The sequence below is a fragment of the Schistocerca cancellata genome, chromosome 7 (genome assembly GCF_023864275.1).
Source record: "Schistocerca cancellata isolate TAMUIC-IGC-003103 chromosome 7, iqSchCanc2.1, whole genome shotgun sequence".
In the NCBI taxonomy this organism is placed as follows: Eukaryota; Metazoa; Arthropoda; class Insecta; order Orthoptera; family Acrididae; genus Schistocerca; species Schistocerca cancellata.
The window spans coordinates 44607565-44624737 of NC_064632.1; positions in this window are offsets into that span (position 1 = coordinate 44607565).

Here is a 17173-nt window from a genome sequence, read left to right on the forward strand (position 1 = left end):
ACTCAGGAAAAATGCCAAGTGCTGGAGGCATTCAGCTGTCCACTATGGTAGGTTACAGTGTGGCCCAAACAATACCAACAGCTTGAGATTCATAATTAGAGAGAACTGCAACCCAAAAGGGTAGACATGAAATTCTTTAATAGCAAACACTATTACCAATGTCTCCTTTTCACTCTAGTGTTTTGCTAGTATTAGTCTTAGTCATAGGAAAGGGAAATTTTGTTAAAAATTCAGTAAAGGCGTAGTTGTGCAGCGAAGTCTGTGGCCACTGGCAATGTATGGTAATTGTCGGCAGTCAGTAGGCCAGGCAGAGTAAACACGGCATGAAGCTGCAGCAGTGTATTGCACGTACAATTTATTTGGAGTGGAGCAACAGCAGGGAACTGCAGCATTGCTTTAAGTTATTGCGACATATGAGGCGAGGCAGTAGGCCAGAGCCAGGAGTGGCGATGTGTAAGTGGCTGACGTAGGGGACTTACCCTTGCCATAGTTTCTGTCTCCCTCTGACACTACGTCAAGGGGAAAAGCAATATAAATAGTCAGGCACTTTTAGCTTTAGGTGTGTGCCAGGTCAGTCGAGAGTCGGGTCAGACCTGTGCTGGTCTATGCTTATAGGGCCCAGTCTGGCAGTGATGCTGTAATTATTCTGCGTAAACCTGTACTTCGTTTCTATGTACTTGTTTGGGCTGTATTCCACCTCCAGGGACACAACACTGGAGTGGGATGGAACGGCAGCCAGGTACTTGGAGACTGCATGGTCTGCCAGAAGGAGGGCAGTGACAGCGGTCTGCAGCGGGTCCAGGACAGGCCACGTTCACTTCCAACCTGGCGTACTGGAGTCTGGGCGAGGCATACACTGCGGGAGGCGCAGCAGCACTGAAATGGCATTAGGGACGGTGGCGGGTGTTGCTATCCAGCAAGCACCACTAGCGGCAAGTTGCAGCATGGCATCCAGGAGGGTGTGGGTTTGAGTCCGGTCCTGTCCTGAGAGCATCAGTGGCTGAGGGCCACAGGCGACCAGTACAACCACCTTCATCCCGTGGTCAGACAGAGAAGACCAAACAGGGCAGAGGGCAGTGGGGACCAGGGACTGTAACAGTCTCTGGAATCTCAGGCAATAGAGCAGCAGTGCCAGTCGCAACACCTCGGTGAGCGGTGACCAGGTGAGCGCAGCTGACTTCCATCATTGGGCAGCCTTGTTGACCACAGCAGCGCTGCCAGCAGTCCAGGAGTGCTGAGATGGCCGGACTTGTAGAACAGTGCTCGGGTGGCACACCGACATTACATTTCTGTAAACTAGCTGATTAAAGGAATACTTCCGAATACCGCTGTATCGCTCTGCACTGCCCCTTGATGCTACTGAACTTGCTCAGCCTCCTGACAAAATATGGCGGGGTGAGTCCCGGCTTCAGCTCAGCCATCAGGAGCCCCGGGTTCGACCATTGATGGACCGCAACACTAGTAATAGTTTTGCTGTGCAGGGGTCAATGCTTGGACACACATGCTATATGCTGTTCAGTGCCATTGCCAGTCCTGTGCGCCAAGATCACATTGATGCCATAGGCAGACACATCAGCCATTGCAACCAATGGGCACCTGGGAGAGAATGGCGTAAGGCAAGGAGCAGATTTCAACATGGTTTTCAGCTGGGTAAAATCCCAGTCATAGGCAAGTGTCCAGTTGCAAGGCACATCCTTTTCATGCAGATGACTGAGAGGTTGCCCAGTGTGAGCCACATGGAGCAAGCTCTTTGAATAATACTTTATTTTGCCCAAAGACAACTGTCATTTAGGTAAGTTTGTCAGGATAGGTAAGGGGTCTATTGCAGTGAAATTCTGATCAGTGGGTCTGATTCCCTCTTTGGTGAAACAATGCTTCAAACACTCCACTTCCAGTGGAAAAAAACCTGCATTTCTCCAAACGACAACGTAGGCCTGTAAGCTGCAGGATCATAAAAAGGGCACGGATGTTGTGCAAGCGCTCCTGGTGGGAGGGTTCTGTGACAATGAGATAATCCAAGTAATTCATGCAAACCAGAATATGCTGTGTCAGCTGTTCCAGAAAACACTAGTAAATTGTGGAACTGAGGCAACACCAAATGTGGATCTATTATAATTATCAAACAAAGAAAAGTCCAAAATAGATTATTACAATATTATGAAAAAGATAGTTGCTAGTACCAATATAGTGGAGATGCTGAGTCACAGACAGGCACAATAAAAGACTGTGTAATGGTACTTGAATTACACAACCATTATGGCACCTCACCTGAACCTCTCGATACCAGCTATATTCTACTGTGTTTCTGCAAAGTAGTTGACATATTTCTGAGACAACATTCAGATTTGATTTCATTTGTGATACATCGATATGTTTATATTGCAATGGCATAATTCTTATGTGTATTCTTTCTTTTGTCACTATGATCTTTGATGTACTTGTAACTCTGATTTTTGGGCACATAAGCGATTATTAGTTAGTTGTTAGAGGGTTGTTAGAGAGTCGGACCTTGAAAATGGCAAGTCTTGGATGTCATGTTTGAAAGATGCATATTGTAGTTGGCTTATAAAATGTGTGGAAGATGTTTTCAAGCATGTTTTGTATTGTGAAGTGATGTTTGTGTGTCACGTGATATTGCAATAAAAGCAATTAAAAGGAAGTGTAACTTAATTTCGGAGTGCTGATTATTTTTTTACATCACCATTGTCCAGCAAAAGTGTAATCATCAAGAATGGTTTGTGAAGTGCACCTACAAAACTTTTGAATACAGCAGGGCCTCTTTGCATCCGAGCTTGGAATCATAACCACCTAGATTTTCAACGACTGAGCCATGATTTTATGACGAGACCTGCATGGGAAACACAAAAAGATGAGTGCCTAGTTTTTTCATTATTACATGAAATGACTATTAACTGTGCTCTAATGACACCTGCCACATAATATGACTGTTGTTGCCCGATAATGCAGTATTTAGCAGCGTGAGCAACACCACAATCGTTATTAAAATTTTGAGATTTGTTGTGATAGGGTTGTTAGAACTGTCAGAAAGAAAGCTTTCTGCCAATAGGGCCTTCATCAGAAATAAGCCAGACACACCACACACACACACACACACACACACACACACACACACACACACACAGGTAAATCCAGTTCATTCACACATGACACATGACCACAGACTCTGGCTGCTCACCTGCTAAGTGAGGTTGTTATCAAATTGTCCACAGTACAGTGATGATAGTAACCGACGATATCAAACACAAGTACAGAACTGACTGACTGTTTGCTGGGTGATTGTATTTATACCAGCTGCAAGAAACACTATTGTTTAGTGTATTCACATGGTGAGATGGGTGGTGCACTCAATGTCCTCTTAAGGAAAGTGTTTGCAAAAAAGAATGCATATGTTTCTTGAAAGGGTACACATGCAGCTCATCTTAGGGAAGAAGTTACAGGTTGAAGGTCAGGTCTCTCAGGAGAGTCATTTTCTCTGCCTACAAGCTGAGTAATAAGAGATAGCTGCAATTGTGCTCTTCACCCTAGCACCCTGCAATGGTCACACATGTGACACGCTTCCCACACTCCTCATTGGCTAAACAATGGTATGGAATAATTATTTTACTCAACAGAGATGCTGGAAAAGTGGCATGATGTCAGATTCACCAACTTATACTGGATCAGTTTGCTCTGTCCTGAAAGACTGGCAGGCTTGCATGTAGGCCCTGGTTGAAGTTATAGTGGGAGAGTGTAGAGACATGGCTGCAATTTCTGAAATAAAAATATTAACCTAAATACCCCAGAAATGTCAAGGGCACCTTGCACATCCTTCGCAATTGTGTAAGAAGAGGAAGCTTACAGTTTTTAAAAAAGTGCACCAGTCATTTTCTCAGAAAATGGGTTGCCCAAATAAGTGACTTAAAACTATGGAAGGGCTCTGTTACAAAATTTAGTTCATGTGTGTGGGGAGGGACTTACAAGCAATTGTATTTGAAATATGTCAAGTAATTATCATAGTTAACTGATATTCCAAAGCTCTTTAGTAAATCATATAGTATCCACCAACTGAACTTTTAATCAAAATATAAGAATCAGTCCAAATAGTTTAACCCTAATGATAGAAATCCTGATTATTTTAATGGAATTCATATTTTGATCAAATCTTAAAACACCGATGAAAATAAAGACTAATTGTATGTCTTGGTACAGTATTCTCCAATAATAAGATATATGATTACCGTGCAATCAGGTCTGTGTCATATGGGTTTTCACTGATTTTGTGAAATCTAGTTTTTCCCATTAAATACAAAACATCTCAGATTCAGTTATATGGAAAGACAAAACAAAGAACACAACAGTATATATTTTATGTAGGCCTACCTCACATATGTAGATATAGTAAAAAACACATACCAGAAAAATTCGTCATTAACAGGTAAAAGAAACAGGTAGAAGAACAGATTTCTTTAAAATACCATGAACTTATATTTTATACAGTTAGTAAAATTAGCTTATAAGATAGTTGGCATAGGCTGTATTGTTTAAGTACTCCAATAATAAAATGTTCTAGGAAAGTTCTTGTAGAATGTAAATACTTTAGGTTTAAAGGAGACCATTCAACAGAAAGCATAAGCTCTGAGTTGTTGATTGGTACACACAATAAAAAGAAAACATTCTAGCTATCCATCTTATACTTTGATGAGCTAGCTACTACCAGTTTTAAAATTAAGAAGGGGATACAAAATAGGTCCCAAGATAAATACAATTCAAATTGATGAGGCTAATTGCTTGCTAGTTACAGGAGCTCACTTCCAATGGCGAAGCTACAAGAGAGGAATGTTAATCAGATACTGCAACAAGAGAGATGCACAGAAAGACAAGATAGGAAAATTCATACCATTGGGAAAGGTCAGCCTAAACTATCCTTCTACAACAGAAGATTAAATAACGGATAGCTTCTGTAGCAGAGCAGAGGGTGAGAGACGGAAAGGGGAAGGCAAAAACAATCTAAGTTGGGTCAGAAACCACCTCCCACTGAAATTGGCAAAACAAGCAATGGCAACAGGACAGCCTGGATAGTGTAAGTAATATTGCTACAGAAAAATCATCACAAGTCAGCTCAAGTTGCTGCAGGAGAGGGAGAAGTAGCAACTGATGCCTTAATTTAATGCATTTGGGTGAAGGTAATCAAAAGGACTCAACAAGGGAGACATGGAACAGGACCCAATTGTAAACATCAATGTATTCAGCATAAACAAATGCAAGGTCACAATGTGGTTATAATCAGCTAATACTGAATTAATAATGAAATGGAACTTTCCAGTAAAAATGCACTATCATTGTAGATTAATTGTCTACATGGATAACACTTCAGCTCACATAGCATCGATTTTAAATAACCAATTCCACATACTAGTGGGTAATCACCAAAATTTATCCTAACTCGCATGGCCCTTCACCTCACTAGAGTATATCGTTAGGACAATGCCAATATAGCCAAAGATTACAGGAAATATTAGGGCATCAATTTGTATTACACCTGTTATAACCAGCCAGATATATCAAAAAAGTTGACAGATAACAAATCCAGCCAAAAGTTTGTTGCTCATTGTAACAGAAAAACCTCAACTAGGAATTCAGTGTATGATGTGACACCAAATGAAGGAGTAAATAATTAATGTAAAACATAGAACAGTATTTATGACAGAAGTAATTGTCACACAAAGTGTGGAAAACGATAAATCAGCTCCGATTTAGATCCACCATCAGAACTTCACAAAGTTATTTCAAATGTGTACCAGTTGATACAAATCAGTTTGAATATTCACGATATGAATATGAAGTTCAGTGCCAAGAACACTGGCCTTGACATTCTTATCAATAGCAAAAGCATGATTGCAGTAGCCACCAGAAAGATCGTGGGAGGCGCACATTGGCACGGCGCGTCACAGACAGTAGTTGCTGCAAGTAAAGTCCTGTCCACCAGAGGGCACGCGAGAATTCAGCCGCGACCTCTGTCGGCGGAACAACAACAACCCAGGCAGCACGGGCCGTGCCCATTCAGTTCACATCAGGCATGCCTATCAGACGGTTCCCAGTTTATGCTATGTGAAGTGCGATGGACACGTGAATCGTGTTACTATACAATTGGCAAGTAGGGTTGTTCTTTCACATGTTGCGTCATTGTTCCGGTTTCGCAGCTTATCCACGGCATGGAGGATTTAGTGCGGGTTTTGGTTGAGCAGCAGACGGAGCACATGGCCACCATGAAACAAGTGCTTCTGGTGTTTCTCTCCACGCAGTCTGCTCCAGCACCGTTCCCTCCTCCCTTTCCCCCATATGACGAGGTGGCAGTGGATTGGGACGCATATGAAATCGCCTATGGCAGCATTTCCAGGCGTTTCTTGTAGCCGAAGCGGAGGTATGTCGTGCTCTTTACTTGTTTTGGATTTCTCCCTCACTGTATCAAGTTTTGTGGCAACTGGCACCATTGCAAGAACCCTCGTCCTTGTCTTTTGACGCATTGTGTTCATTGCTGTCTTCATATTATCGCCACTGCATGCATGTTGTGTCGGCTAGGGTCGAGTTCTGTCAATACAAGAAACAGCCCCATCAGTCTTAACGGGCGTGGGCCGCTACCCTGCACGGTCTTACTCGCAAGTGTCATTTTGTTACGGAGCAGTCGCGAGAGTCGTATGCCCATGTTATGCTGCGCGACAGCATTGTTCGTTCGGCCCCTGATCGGGAGGTCCGGCAACGGGCCCTGCAGTTGGAAGACCCTTCCCTCGAGGAAGTCCTGTCCATTGCTCAATCGTATGAAGTCTCTCACGCCGCAGGTCAACAGTTGGAAGCGTGGTGTGACGTCGTGGCGGTTCAGGGTGGCGTGGCTATGTCCATTGCGTCCGGGGTGGACGATTTGTGAGCGGTACAATCCGGCCGTTACGGCCGCTCCCGCATGGTGGCGTGTAAACAGAGTTCCGACCGCCAGCCCCTGTTACTGTCCTGTGCGTCGTGTTATATACATCATGTTCGGTCAGAGTGCCCCCAGCATTGGGCCGTTTGTTGCAAATGTAATAAAAAAGGACACATTGCTAAAGTTTGCCACTCAGCCTCAAAAGAATCAAAGGAAGTAGGTACAGAGGACATGGATGTTGACATTCAGGAAGTTTCATCGGGCCAGGTTCCTGACGCATCAGGACACAAACTCTTTATCGAGGTGTCGGTTCGGTCATGCCGATTACAACTGCAAGTAGATACGGGCGCGGCAGTTTCCTTGTTGAATGCACAAACTTGGGTCGCCCCCGTTGGCGCCAGTTTACTGGCGTCTACGCAGTTGTGGTAAACAGTTCATTCCCCTACTGGGTCAATTCACTACCGACGTTACTTTGAAATCAGTCACTCAGCCTCTGACTTTTATTGTTGTCAGTGATGCGAGCTCCGCTAACCTTTTTGGATTGGATGCCTTTCAAGCTTTCGGTTTTTCTATCACAGACGCCATACAGTTGGTCTCCGAAGACATTCCCTGTCAATCATTGGAATCTTTGATCTCTGACTTTCAGGATATCTTTGAGGAGGGCCTGGGGCATGTTTCAGACTTTGAGGCTCACTTAACGTTGAAGGCATCGTCTCGCATGCATTTTCTATGCGTGAGGCAGATCCCCTTGGCTCTCTGGCCTCAGGTAAAAGCAGAGCTCCACCGGCTGACGGCCCTTGGGGTCGTTCTTCCCATTTCTTCTAGTGAGTGGGCTTCACCCCTCGTTATTGTCAGGAAACCCTCGGGAAAATTACGTCTTTGTGGCGATTTCAAGGCCACCATTAATTCCCAATTGGTGGTGGACACCTATCCTTTGCCTCGTGCTGATGAATTGTTCTCCGCCGTGGCGGGAGGCCAATATTTTTCGAAAATCGATCTTTCAGAGGCTTGTCAGATACCACTTGACGAGGACTCCAAGTGGCTGGCAGTCGTCAACACCCCGTTTGGCCTTTACCAATACCAGTGGTTGGCCTTCGGAATATCCAGTGCCCCGGCAATACTTCAGCATTATCTTGAGCACATCATGTCAACAATCCCTCATTGTATTATTTACCTGGACGACCTAATTGTCACAGGCCACAGCACAAAGGAACACTTGCACAACCTTCGAACCCTCTTTCTCAAATTCAGGTACATGGGCCTGCGTTGCAAACTGTGTAAGTCGAACTTCTTCCAACTGTCCATTGAGTATGGGGGCTACAGCATCTCTCGGCATGGCATCCAGCCGCTAGGAAGTTTGGTCCAAGATATTGTTGACCTCCCGCGGCCCACTTCACTGAAGGAGTTACAAGCATTTTTAGGCAAGATTGCCTATTGCCACCGGTTCATTCCCAGGGCTTCCACCATAGCCCGTCCCCCTGTACTGCCTTCTGTGCAAGGGTGTTCCTTTTGATTGGTCACCTGCATGCGAGCGAGCGTTCACCTCGTTGAAGGGCCTCCTCATGTCAGTGCCTTGTTTGGCTTCTTTTGACCCCAGTAAGCCGTTGGTCCTGGCTACAGGTGCTTTGCAGTATGGGCTGGCCCATTGCAACATGGATGGTTCTGAGCAGCCACTGGCGTTTGCATCTATAACTCATAGTCCCGCACAGGCCCATTACTCCCAGGAGGAAAAAGAGGCTTTTGCCATTGTCTACGCCGTTACCAAGTTTCACCCTTTCTTGTATGGCACAAAGTTTCAGTTAATCACTGACCATAAGCCATTAATATCGTTATTTGGCCCCGCCTCTCAGATTCCAGATAGGGCGGCCCACAGACTGCAGCGCTGGGCGTTGTTCCTCTCTCACTACAATTATGACATTCATTTTCGCCCTACCAGATGGCATGCCAATGCCGATGCTCTTTCCTATCTTCCAGTGGGCCCGGAACCTAAGTTCGATTGGGAGGAGATTATGTGTTTTCATTTGGATGTGGTGTCCCGCCAAGCGGTTGATGGCTTCCCAATCACTAGTTCTAGACTCGCCAGGGAAATGGCAGCTGACCCAGTTCTCCGGCAAGTAGTTCGCTCACTCAGCAGGGGTGGTCGTCCCGACCTCCAGGCTGGGCCTTGGACCCTCTTCGTAAATACTTTGTTCTACGAGACCGCCTCTCAGTCTTGGAAGGAGTTCTCCTTCTGGCTACCGATGATGCAGCTCCTCACGTGGTTGTTCCTGCAAGTTTGCGAAGGGAGGTCCTCACGTTATTACATGAGGGGCACTGGGTTGTTTCCCATACTAAAACCTTGGCTTGCAGACATGTGTACTGGCCCGGTATTGACAGAGAAATTGAGCACTTGGTAGCTGCCTGTTCCCAGTGTGCGAGCCAACAGGCGTCTCCCAGGTCAGCGTTCTCTTCATGGCCGCCTGCAACCTAGGCATGGGAACGTGTTCACATAGATTTTGCGGGCCCCTTTCTCAATGGCTTTTGGCTCATTGTCATTGATGCTTATTCCCGATTCCCATTTGTGGTTTGCTGCTCCTCAACTACTTCAAAAGTTGCAATCCAGGCACTAGCAAAAATCCTTTCTGTGGAAGGTCTGCCAGTCACCCTGGTATCGGACAATGGACCTCAGTTTATTTCACAGACCTTCCAGGATTTTTGTAGGCGCTTTGGTATTCCACACTTTTATTCTCCCCCCTTTCATCCACAATCGAATGGGGAAGCCGAGCGCATGGTGCTCACATTTAAGATGCAGATGAAAAAGTATGTGCACGAATTTCCTGTGGAGGAGGTGTTGACGTTTTTCCTGACGGCATACCAGACCACACCGATGGGAGAACGCAGCCCCGCAGAGCTCCTCCACGGGCGCCAACCTAGGACTCTGCTGCACCTCTTCTGGCCTGGTCCTCGCCAGTCTTCGCAAAACGGAGTACCCGGCTTTCCACCGGGTATGTCGGTCTGGGCACATGGGTTTGGTCGCAATCCATGTTGGATACCGGTGGTGGTCCTGCGCCGCAATGGCTGCTGGCTCTATACTTTGCAGGTGGGGGACCAGGAGGTACGTTGTCAATGAAATCAGCTACATCCACATTTGGACACCCACCCTCCGACCCCTTGGGCGCCGGCTTCACCATTGCCGGCATCCGTGTTGTTTTCTCAGGGGAAGCTACCGCCCTCCCACCAGTGACTCCGCCACGCTGCGATGGTTCTCAGCCTTGGTGGCCTCCAGTAGCTCCAGCACCGGCATCGCCATCGTTAGAGATGCCCCGGCGAGAGCCGGCCCCCCTCGCAGGGCCCATTTCTCAGGAGGCTGGTTCACCTGTGGTCGTCCCTTCCCCATCGTCCCCACCACTGGGTCTTGCCCCTCCCAAGGTGGACCAGGATCCGGAGTTAGACGGCTTGTTGCCCGTTCTGTCCCGGGCTCCGTTGGTGGGACGACGGGGGCCTCTTCGTGTGGGTCACTTTCAGCGGTGTTCGAAAGTTCCAGCTCGAGGGTTGGCAGATCCCCTCGACTCCAGCCTTCCAATGGACGTGGAGGTCATCACTAGTGCACGACACTCCATCTTCTGACACAGTGGATCACAGTGGCTTCACCCCCCCCCCCTCCCCCCGGAAGGAGGAGGAGTGCAGTAGCCACCAGAAAGATTGTGGGAGGCGCACATCGGCACGGCACGTCACGGACAGTAGTTGCCACAAGTAAAGTCGCGTCCACCAGAGGGCACACGAGATGGAATAACAACAACCCAGGCAGCACGAGCCGTGCACATCAGGCATGCCTATCAGACGGTTTCCGGTCTACACTATGTGAAGTGCGACGGAAACGTGAATCGTGTTACTACAATGATCATTAACCTCTTACTTCTTCAGAACAACATATACTCACAGCAAATTAGGTCATCATTATTAGCATACTCATATCCAATTCATAAACTTCTAGCACAGATTCAAAATTTCCAACTTCTCATCCAAAGCATTTTCAACATTACCCCAGTAAACAGGCTCTTTTCACTATTCAACCTCCATTTCAAATCGTAATTTGGAATAATGTACAAAGCTGTGAAAATGCATACTAAGAAAATGTGGAAATGCAAATCATATACCACAAACATTACTCAAAATTCTAGCACCATGTGGATGAAAACAACAACATGTCAAAATACATGTTGGCCTGGAGGAGGCCCACTTGCATCATATAAACAAAATGTCGACCTGACAAGAGGCAACCATGTGGGTTGCACAATGGGGAAGGAAAGAGAAGTGAGAAAATAAGGCCACTTGTAGTAAGCTGCTGTAGGAGGCACACTTCCTGCAACTTAAAGCATGGGACCCATCTGAGGGGGAAAGACACTATGGGTAGGCACTATGTGTGAGGAGGCAGAAAGCATAGATAATGCGGTAAAGTAGTGGCAAAGAAGAGTAACAGAAGTACTGCAGAAGGCGAGAATCTTTTTTTGCAGCACATTAGTTTTCTCAAACCCCCAGAAAATTATTTTGTGCTAAACTACTGAAACAAAGTATGCATAACATACAGTTATTTTACAGCTAAATCAGTGATGCTATACAAAACGTTCAGAACATACACAAGACTGTTCAGTCAATATAGTATACTGTCTACATGATAACTCCACAACATATTTTTGTTTCCAAACACACCAAGGAATTCGACACAGCTTTCAGGGTCCAATTTTTTGTTGCTATTGCTTATTTCACTTAAACATTGTGCTCTTTTTTTGTGGTGAAATGAACAATTTCTGTTTTTGCAAAGATTAATTTCAAACTATTATTTTTGACCAATGCCTCCACTTCCCCAAGTGTCTGCTCTATATAGTAGATTAAGTCTTCGTTTTACAGTAGATGATTTCTGTTGAGACATCTGCATAAATGATGGTATCTGACAAACTGACATGGCATATCACTGATGTAATTGGAAAATGGTAGTAGGCTTAATATTGAACTTTGTGGAATACCTAATTGTGTGATTCGAGCCAGAAAGGAATTTATTACCTCTGTTGTTAATAAGTATTCCTTGTTTTCTGTTTGCAAGTATGATACCAACCAACTAAGAGATTTTACTTGAAAACCTAAGAGATTTTCTTTGAAAACCATAGCTAGACAGTTTTTGAGGAAGCAGGTCACGATTTACACTGTCAAAGGCTTTGGCAAGGTCACAAAAGAAGGCCAATAAACACATTCTATTATTAGGAAAACCGCTAGCTTTTGTGACCAATCCATTTATTGTGTGGATTGTACTGCAGCCTTTCCTCAGACCATTCTAATTGCATAAAAAAATGTTCTGGGATGAATTATAATTTTGTCTCTGATCTCGTGCAGCTATTTCCAATAAAATAGGCCTATAATTTCCCATTTCATCTTTTTGCCCTTTTTATGAAGTGACCAAACTTCAGCATATTTTAAGTGATCTGAAACACATCCCTCTTCAAAAGACTGGTTGATTATGAGGGAGAAAGGATGTGGAATGCTATGACAGACTATTTTTTATTGTTCTTTTTGGAACCTCAACCCAACCCATCGAGTTTAAATTTTTTAGGGACATTATGATCTTAATAACATAATAACTTGAAACAGAGGAAACTTATAACCCAAACAATTTCTACCTGTCACACCAGAATTTGTACTTGGCGGTTAGAAATCATCAATTTCATTGCAACTAATGAAGGAGTCACTGAAGGGTTCACACATGGCACTGGGATCTGGAACAGTTCTATCATGTATCATTAGTATTTTGGGTATTTTCTCTCCATTTCGCTGGAAACTTCACTTCTTATAACAGACCCAACAACTTTGGATTTGTTTTTAGCGTTGTTTGCTGGTTTAATTACTTTATCAATTTTTTGTATTTGCTTATATATTTAAGAAATTTATGATTTCAACTAACTTTTGCCTCCATATGCAGTTTCTTCTTCTTAATGCTAGACACACTAATTCATTTTGGTAACAATGATCTACTTTTAAACAACGAAAATTCCATTTCTAAATATCAAGAATATTAAGAAAAGGAAATACTGCAACTCACTGTAAAGATGTCATGTTGAGTTACAGACAATGTCATTGAAATTACTGTTAAACTTTATAGCTTTCAGTCAAAGCCTTCTTCAGCAAAGAAAACACATACACATTCACAAAAGCAAGACCACCTCGCACACGTATGACCCCTACCAGCAGCTGCTCTGACTGGAATGCGACTATCACATGAATAGCAATCTGGAGTGGGTTGGAGAAGGGGGAGGAATAGCAGGATATGGGTTGGGGGAAATGAGAAGAGTGCTGTCTGATGGGGTGGACAGGGACCAGAGACTGCTAGGCACAGTGTCATGAGGAGGGGGAGGGGGAAAAATGGGGAGTGAGAAAGGAGAGGAGCAGGGAAGGAGAAAGAATGGGTGGGTAAATCATCAGAGGGTGGCACACAAAGAGTGTGAGGGAATATGAAAAGGGAGGAGGTGATAGAATGTGGGGACGGAAACCGTTGGGTGGAGGGCGTGGAGACTTAAGTTACCATAGCCTGAGGCTGGGATAATTTCGAGAGTGGAGAATGTGTTGTAAGGATAACTTCCATCTGTGCAGTTCATAAAAGCTGGTGGTGGAGGGGAGAATCCAAATGTTGCAGATTGTTAAACGGCTATTGAAATCAAGTGTGTTATATTTAGCAGCTTGTTGTGCCATAGGGTGGTCTACTTTGTTCTTGGACACAGTTTGGCACTGGTCGTTCATCATGGTGGCAGCTGGTTGGTAGTAATACCAATATAAAAAGCCATGCAGTGGTTGCAGAAGAGCTAGTATACAATATGGCTGCTTTCATAGGAGGTGCAGCCTTTGGTGGGGTAAGATGAGCCTGTGACAGGACTTGAATACAGAGTGCTGGGTGGATGGTTTGGGCAGGTCTTGCACTTACGTTTATTAGACTCAGTTTGTACTCTTACAAAAGGGAAGCATTCACTGAATACACTCATGAACTTGGTTTAAAAGTTACTGCAGTTCTCATTTGTTGCATTGTGTTTGCTAACTGACCACACAGCAAGGCTTAGTTTTTTAATAACAACCTCCACATTTTCTTGACTGAAGTTCCTACATGTTTTTGTAGTACAGCATGAATTTAATTCTGATAATGATACAAATAGTGCTTCATGGTTTGATGCTCACAAATATAGAACACATTTCTCTCTGACAATGTAATTATAACTACTTACAATACTGTAGTAGTTGTTGTAACTCCTGTGCATTGGTCGAAATGTAGATTTAATTGATTTGTGGTTATCAGATTCTTTAAATGTGAAGCAAATTTGTCATCAGTTCTTACATCTATGTTGAAGTCAGCACATGAAACTAGTTTCTTATGCAGTTTTTCAGTTTGTAACATATGCAACATTGTTTCAAATTTATCAAAGGGCATATAGCTTATACGGTACCCAGGGATGTGACATATACTATGAGTAACATGTTTTACTCTTTAAGTTCATACAAGAACTTTCAAATTTAAATTCTTCAGACAGCTAAAATTCTGTCTGGTTTTATAGTTTACTGGGGAATGAACAAGTACGAAAGAGCCTCCATACCAATTAGTTCTACAAAAGCTGGTGCCCAGTTTCTAGCCTGTAAGTTTATTGAGAAGACTGACATTTTCAGTTTTAAGCTAATGTTCATTTGGACATATTACTGACTGTTTTTCACATTATAAAGCTTGCAGATCATTCATTCAGTCAGATCTCCAATGTTCAAAGGCATAATGAAATTATTACTGTGTGAATTATCAGGTAAAGCATCTTTAAAACTAGTTTGATTACATGGTAAAAAAACTTCCACTTTTGTAGTGAATACTTCTTCTGGATTGATAGTGTTGGGCCAAATCCAGTTAATGTAGGCCCCTTTTACAAGCTTTCCCTGTGTGTGAGCACTTACGGTGATAGCTTTCTGTTTTTGCGGTTGCTTTCCTGCATTCTGTTAACAGCCTTGCTTACATCTGATGCAAGTCTCTTCTTAATAACTGTCATGAAAGTAGCTTTTTCATAACTGTTGATATTGAGAAGTCTTAGCTTTTTAAAGCTGTAACAAAAATATTTTGATTTTTCAAGCATTCATCAAATTTCACTATTTATGCAAGACCAGTCCAAAAAATCAAACCTTGCAGGCAAATTTGTCACTATCATGTTTGTAGTAGACAGTAACTGCAAAATACCAACCAACTTTTTTTTTAGAAAAGAGTCACTTTTAGTAGAACTGGCACATTCTTTTTTGACATTGCTAATTAAGTTTTCGAACTTCATTGTATGCATGGTTGTCTCTGAATATTTTGGCTTTATTCCATGATGCATTTGTTTTTGTATTACTGCAGAACTTTACTTTGCAGATTTCCTACCTGTTTTTGAGGATCCACTTTTGCGCATGAGGCAAGACAAAGAAGGGAAGCAGTGATGGTAGTGCATCTTTGTGTGGCAGGCTTATCACATGAAGACAGCTGTGAGCCAGGCCATGCATTCTCAACATAGATCCACGCAATGCATTGTCACCATGTGTTTCACTGTTTATAGCAAGCACTCACAGATGACTGAGGCTACGAAATAAAACAAGTACAAAAGTTGAACTGTTGCCTGCATTTGAAACGCATTGTGTGGAAAGATAAAATATAATTCCACCATGATAAAACATAAGAGGACTTAACATGCCTACAGTAACAGCCATATTAACTTCTAATTAAATGTGTACCTTGCTGTGCTTTGATAACCACCGGCAGAATCTGTAGGCACACTTTATTTTCACATCTTTAATCACACTGCCCTCAATATACTTTATATCATCTTCACAACATTTAGCATATGAAATCACTGTCTCACAACATGTGTCATCATATAAACACAACAGATCATGGCTTCATGACATAAGGCATCCTATCTTCATGTGCGTTGAGTCAATCAACTTTATTTTGATTGGAAACTACTACTGACACTACTACAAGACAGCATAGCAAGGAAACAGTGCAAGGTGTTGTGCTCATCATTACAAAGTTTCCTAGTCACAAAACAATAGGCATTAGCCTGAACAGTAAGATGCAGAAATAGGAGATAGATACTATGACAGACATAACAGAGAGGAGGAAATTTAATCCTTTCACCTCAAAGTCTTGTAGGTACAACAGAATTCAAGTCATTTTGGAGAGAGCAGAAGCTAATCATGGGTAACGAGTGTTAACACCTGCAGACCCAGAGTTGCCTAATCTCACCAACAACCTGATAGACATGACCATAAGTGAGAAGATTTATGGTTTGTGGTTTGTCTTTCAGAGCCTAGACATTAAGGTCGTATCTGTACATGGCTATAAAGCAAAAATTCATTTGCATCAAAATTTATAGATTAGAATCTGGGCATACAGATGATGTCTGTGGCTCTTCAAGGTTTCCCTGCAGATGTGTTTGCCACTGGATCAATTTGTGGAAATTCCACAATGCTTCCTTGGAGCAACTGTCTGATATCTTCATGTGGTTCAACCTTGCTGGTGGCTAGGTACAACTGACAGTATCCGCACGTCAACACCCCATTTCTAGACAACACCCCATTTCTAGACCATGCATGTGAAGAAAGCACAGGTGCAGAAATCGTACATGCACAATGATCTGCAGATAGATGGTACCATATTCAAACTCCCTCTGCCGAAAATCACACAGCGGCTCTCCTGTGCGTGCACTGTATGCCGCATTTGCAAATAATGCTGCCAGATATTTCTCACCAATGGCCGTACTAGACCGATGTTAAGACCAGTCTGTTATTGAAGAATCTTGATTTTCCTGTCATGATTCAATAGTAGCCAATGCAGGGTCCCAGGCTGTGCTCAGTTGAAATCCCGCATCCTTGTTGATGAGATTATCGGCTGTACGGATATGTATTGCTTCCTTTTGAACAAGTGGACGGTGTCACCATGGGAAGCCCTCTGTCTCCTGTGGTGGCCAGTTATTTTATGGAAGACTTTGAAGAAAAAACACAACAGTCAGCCACTCTCAAACCATCTTGTTTTCTGCAGTATGTGAATGATACATTTGTGGTGTGGTCACATGGACTTGATATTCTAACTACGTTTCTTCAGCATCTGAATTCGCTCCATCCAAATATAAACTTCACAATGGAAGTGGAAAAAGATGGTACTTTACCTTTTCTTGACGTTTTGGTACGAAGGAAAGCAGATGGAACCTTGGGACACAGTGTCTACTGCAAGCCAAT